This window comes from Armigeres subalbatus, chromosome 1 (genome assembly GCF_024139115.2).
Source record: "Armigeres subalbatus isolate Guangzhou_Male chromosome 1, GZ_Asu_2, whole genome shotgun sequence".
Lineage (NCBI taxonomy): Eukaryota > Metazoa > Arthropoda > Insecta > Diptera > Culicidae > Armigeres > Armigeres subalbatus.
This window is the reverse complement of record NC_085139.1, coordinates 187,910,920-187,917,408: the sequence shown is the minus strand read 5'-3', so window position 1 is coordinate 187,917,408 and position 6,489 is coordinate 187,910,920.

Sequence of the window (6,489 nt, the reverse complement as noted above, 5' to 3'; positions counted from 1 at the left end):
ATCTTTTCAAGCATCTAGAATACGATGTTCGGTATTTTTCTGCTTCAAAAAGCTTAAAAAAAAGGTCGTATAGAGCAGATTTTTTAAAATAAAGTCTTCTCGTAGGTATGACTGAATCAGATGCTTTTAATGGTTTCCTAAATCAATTTTCCTACAAAATTTTCAATTTTTTTGTTGATTTCCTGTGTTCCTTTTACTGATTCGAACACATTCAAAACCAGCCTATCCTAAATTCTCACATGGAAATGAAATCTTTTTGAACAATTATCTCTATAATAGGCTCCCGAGCATACAAGTTTCAAGGACTACATTCGAAGTTCCAGAATTGTAAGAATTGTATTAGATTTGCAAAGATCTTCACGCATTTTTAAGGAATGCTTTCGAACAGACAGGTATCATTGCAGATTTTAGTAAGGATTTCCTTATATTCTAACAGACCAGGTCCTACATTCCTGTACACCCAATTCTGTTTTTACACGGCCGTGTAAAAAAACCCAAACAAATTTTTTGCAAAGTTGCTCCATTTTGCATGATTCATCGAGAAAACATAAAACTTTTTTACACGGTTTTTCAAATTTTGAACTGAAAACTTTTTTTACACGGAACGTATCCCCGTGTAAAAAAAGGATCGGGTGTACTGCTATTTGACACATCCACATTGAAATAGTGAAATTTGCTATTATGAGGCAAACTCAATTCAAATATAAATTAATTGATTGTGTAGGAGATTCGTTGAGAGTCGCCTAATAAAATAAAAGATATTTTAGTTACTAGATAAAGATTGTCGCTGTCGTCGCTGTCCGGAACATTTTTTGCTGGCGAGGATAGGGGAGCTAAATGTCAAAGAAGGAAAATCCATACGATTTGACAGGTATGTACCACACATGTTTCGGACAGCAGAACAAAGGGAACAGTAGCGACAATCTTTATCTAGTAACTAAAATATCTTTTAATAAAATCCAAAGATAAAACCATGATAATGCTTTGGATTAATGGGAATAGTTTGAAAAAGATTATTTTAAAATTTTACAAATAAAACCAAATAAATCGAAATTAAATTGTTTCCCGATTTTTCCTGGTTAAAAAAAAATCCCGAATCCCCCGATTCCCCTGGTTCAGTGACCACCGTGCAGTTGTCGTAGAACAATTTTCAAAGTTTATAATATTCATTACGTTGGGATACGAATAGTCGGAAGTCGTGCGTAGCTGTGTATATTCGGCCATATCGTCAGGCTTGGTATAACACAGAAGCTGTCAATATGGCATCCGCAAACCCAAATCCCAAGGTGTTAGGCGACCCGTGCCAAGGAGATGAATGACCCGAAACAATTTGCCAGGTCGTTAACGGAGCTTGTGGAGGTTCCACTGAGTGAGGACTGGTTTGGCGGCAGTGGCGGTTTGGGAGACAGTGGGTGGTACCCACGCACCCCCAAGTGGTGCACATGTGGTGCAAGCGAATGGGAGCTGGGGGTTTTACCTGTAATACCCCCACAGAGTGAAGAACCGAATGTATGGGTGAGCACACAAGTAAGCCTCGCATGGTCGATAGCGTTAGAATGACTGAAGTCTGGTGAGGCCTGGCAGGAATGTCGAGGGACAGATACCTGCGGTACCTCAGAATTGGGGGACACGAAAGTCCCGCTATGCCTGGCAGGAGTGTGGGGTGTTGATGCTAATGTGGCACCTCAGAAATTAGAGACGTTAAGGACGGGGTGACCACCACACTGATTGATGACTATCTAGAGCAGGAAAAATTACCTCTATAATACCTTATTCTGTTATTGTTATTCTGTTATATACCATACTCTGTTATAACTAACCTTACATAAGACGTAAAATACCAAACAATAACACCAAACATTAATATTTAAAATGCTTTAGGCATAGCATGCTTAGGTATTTCAATACCAAACGAATAATAATTTGTGATTCGTTTGGTATTGAAATACCTAAGCATGTTATGCCTAAAGTATTTTAAATATTAATTTTTGGTATTAACCTCTTATGCAAGGCTAGTTCGTACCAATTGCTGTTATCAAGACCGTCGCTCCTGCTCAGGAGGGTACCTTCTGCAAGGTACCTGGTTTTCGGCCTGACGACAGTATCAAAGCCCGGGTAGGTGAGTGTTGGACACGCGTGACGTGCCAGGTGATGCCAAACGATGTAGTGTGCAGTAGTGCGCGAGGAGAGTCCCTAATTTGTAGGGAAGCCAGTGAGAGTAGGGCATTACTGCCTTCATGGAGTAATTGGACTGCATAGGCAGTAGAACTTCGAGTTGTCGTGGCAGACAGTCGTGGATGGGGTTGCAGAAAGGGATGAGGATGAGTGGATCTACCTCGTAGCTGAGGTCGGAGCGTCATAGGAGCCACTGGGCTTGGTAGACAAGTGAGGTACCTCCTGCAGGGTACCTGTAAGATTCTTGCAATCATTCGAGTGGTATAGGCAGGTGAGTGTTGGGGCGCATGTGGTGCCAGTATGTCTTGTGCACATGTGGTGCATGGAGAGTACCAGGAGAGTTGAGACGCATACGTGCACTTGTGCACGTCATGTAGGGGTGCAATTCGCAATAGTCATCCCCCGAAGTATTGCTCAATTACGGGCTGGGGGAAGGAGTTGGTTTTAGTGGGTCGGGAGTGGTGATCCCATTCCCACGCTTCCTGGCACGCCTCTCCAGGTGTCTGTTTGCAAATTTCCGTTACCTTCGTTAAAAAAATACCCTAGGCTTTCGTTTGAGGGTTGAGCCCCCAACTTTCCAAAATTTATGCGAGTTCTTGGAGTTTTATGGAGTTCTACCACTACTGGCACATCTACCATATGCATTGACACAATTTCGCATCAAACAAGATGCCGGGGGCAACTAAAATCACATGACTTCTTCTGGGTGTGTAATAACCTGGACAACATCATACAACACAATGATTCTTTTATTTGTCAGATCGAAGCAATTTATTTTCAAAATAAAATTTCCTTTATTACATTACAAACCCTTTCACAAAACACCCCGGTTTAATACATACATCAAAGATGATAACTCAGAGAAAAGCGCACGTCCCCATCGTTGCACCCCTTCTTACCGCGAATAATCACAAACTCTCACCCGTTTTCAATGCTTTTGTTTTCCCTCATAAACAACAACGACATCAATCCATTAGGCTTCTAGTTTACCGGCAAAAGCAAAATATCGGTAGTTATAATTGAATTTCCAGTCCCACCCAGGCAGCAGCACACCAACCAAGCACTATACTCGGCGCATCAAACGAATTGACGACTGGCGACGACATTGCACGTAAGCAAACTCTCAACCGGATGTGACAGCCTCAGCCTCGGTGTCAGTGCGTTGGTTGAAAACCAACAGGAGTGGGCCATCGGTCGGATGACACCGCACACCTCAACAGGTCCGCTCGCTGGGAATGGAGGGTCCACCGGGCCGAAGGAGCAGCCCAATCGATCTCCAATTTGGAGGCGCATAGTGGAGGTGTTTTACCCACATATGTGCTGCCATCTGTTGATTATCCTACAGTGTTGTTCTTTTTTCAACATTATTTGGTTCAGTCCTATATAGCTGTAGTCACATACATGACCCGTTCAGATTCGCAGTGAACTTTTAAACCGAGTGGAAACTCAATTCCGACTCAATATTTCATCATCACGAGCTATTGAATTAATTCGATTTAGTGGGAATAAAGGATTTTTAATTGAATCCTAAATTCAATTTAGTGATTGAGCTGCTTCCTGGTCGAGTATTGTTTGGATTGATAGCATTCCTTACGGCGGAGGTTTGGGAATGTCCGTCAGGAGTACCAAACAAGAATGTACCTCATATTTATTTGAATAAAATCAAATGCCGAATGAAATCAAATAAATATATACGTAATATTTGAACAACTCAGGTCTCAGGTCGTGAGTAGGATAACAAAAAAATGTAGGTGAAGGAAACATTAATTGATTCGCCTAATTCTATATAGAAACCTTATCACAATTTTTAGTTACCGCCTTGATACTGCATTAACTTTACTTTGACTTAAATTCAATTTGTTCATCACAATCGGTCAAAAATGGATGGCGTCTGGAGGATGAACCAAGAATTACCCAAATTTCTGGATCCCCAATTTTTTAAGAAAACAAAATTATAACCCAACTTCATGATCCAAATTGAAAGTTTGTATGAAGAACTAGAAATGTTCAATCAAGAATAGGTATTCAACGTTGCAATTGATGTGAATTGCAGGTAATTTGGGAGGACCCTGAATATCTGATTTGGGTGTTCCTATGTTTAATGCAAAAAGTAAACAACATTGACTTTTGTCAAGTTACTCCAGTTGGCGAACGATAGCTGTAAAACTTTATTGTAAATCATTTGTTTTTAGTTTTTCATATAAGTCATCTAAGTGCATAAGAGAAGCATTAATTGTATCTTCTTTAGACTATTAGTTATTATCTAATCGAGAAAATTCCATTTTTGAAATCTCCACTCATTAACTGGAAAATATTTGTTACATTTCTAAAAAAAACACAGCAACAATCTAGTCGTATCTTTTTGCGTGCTCGCTGCTGAAAAATCTTTTCTTTTCTTTGCTATTGTATAATGAACACAGGAGCTATGAGATGAAGTCTAGGAGCAGCAACCCTATGAATTGTTGTATGTACACGTTAACGTTAACAATAAAAAAAAATGGTAGGGGAAGAGGCCCCAAAACGCCCCCCCGATGCAAAACGCCTTTTGTGGTTTCCCTCATATTTACCGTCATTAATATGTCCGTAACAAAACTAGATCTAAAATTATGTAGGATAGGCGAAGAAAGTTTCAAAATAGTGCATGGGAAGGTCGGAAAAACCGAAAATTTCCAAATTTTGAAGAAACATCCAACATTTTGGCGAGGCTAAACGCCCTAGTGGTAATAACCTACAAAGTACTTGCGTCTCCACGCACTATCCATACTAGAATGCTGATTCGCCGACGCGTGGTACTTTGTTCCCTAGGAGCCGCCACCTGAAAATCGTTTTGCCTCATGAGTTTTCCGGCAACAAAATATCACCTCTTTTTTGAAATGTGAATATTATCAATATGATTGAGATTTTTGACAATTTTTGAATGGCATCAACTAGCTATCTTGATTAACTGATGCATAATGTAAAAATACCCATTAATAGCGTTACAAATAAGACAATAGAGCAGTGTTTGCTTAGCTAGGGCATATTGCCCCCCCTTCCCCTAATGGAATCCAATCGCAGCAATCCATACGCAGCACACTCTACCATCGAAACTCTAAACTGATATAAGTTTGACAAGCCATGGTTTGGTCTATAGGAACTGAGAATTTCCCGTTTCCCATGTTCCGTTGATTGTTTTGTTTTTCATAAATTCTATTGCACACTTGTCGAAGAGCAGTAAATGTAAAAAAAAAATCGGATCCATCCGACCAGCAGCGGTATCCAAGCCCGCAAAGCCATTCGATCCATTTGCGATGGAAGTGCAAACGTGTGCAATCGTGGCACCACACACAGGAGAAAGTCAATTCCAACCGGTCTTTGATGGTCTACCGCTGACTGGTCGGATTGACCAACTGCTAAAACACACAAAAAGGGTTCACCGATCGGAGTCAATTTGATAAAGCGGCTGGCTCTCCTTTGTAGTTAATAGCTAACCTATTATTGGCCGTAATTGAATTATTGGCAGTCCACATAGCAGATGCCATTCATTCAGGATGCTTCCTTCCCACTCTAGGCCGATGATGTGGGAAGTGCAAATGGACGGAAGTTGTTGCAAATGTGATTAACCGCGCTAAAGAACAAACAACGAAACTTGACAACATTGTGGTCTTCGGCTTGTTTGAGCTACAGTTACTCTCAGAATTGAGCGTACACCATGGATTATATTAATGTTTAAACATTCCAAGGGAAATAACTTTATCTTTAGGTTTCTTTTAATTCATCCTAATTATTTTTTTATACGTACCGGCATCGGCGGGGGTGACAATGAGTCAAACGAGGTGAGAATGATTCACTGTTTCAGCTACTTAAAATACTTGTAGAACAGATTGAATGTATCTAAGGGCAAGAATACTAAATTATAACGGATATGAAAGGATCAGCAGCAGTGGTAGAATTCATTCTTGCCTCACACCAGCGACAGGATCATATCAGCAAATGTTGCAGAAAAGTTTTTGCAACATTTTTGCAGAGCATGGGGTCAGTTTTGAGCACATTTGCTGATATGCGATCAACCTTGGGAGCTTTGTTGTATTTCATGCTTCAAATGGCTGCTTCAATCTTCTGCAGTAATCTTACACCTCGGGAATTCGGTCCGCGGATTTTTCCCCATGTATTTTTACATATGCGATGTTTTTGAGATTTGGGCACGGAAAATCTAAATTGCGGCCCATTTAAAATGCACGGGCACCAAAATCAGGCGACAAATTTTTCCCAGGTGTAATGCCGAGATGGATCTGCCATCTTAGGTACAGCACCTCTATTGTGGACAGACGCTTC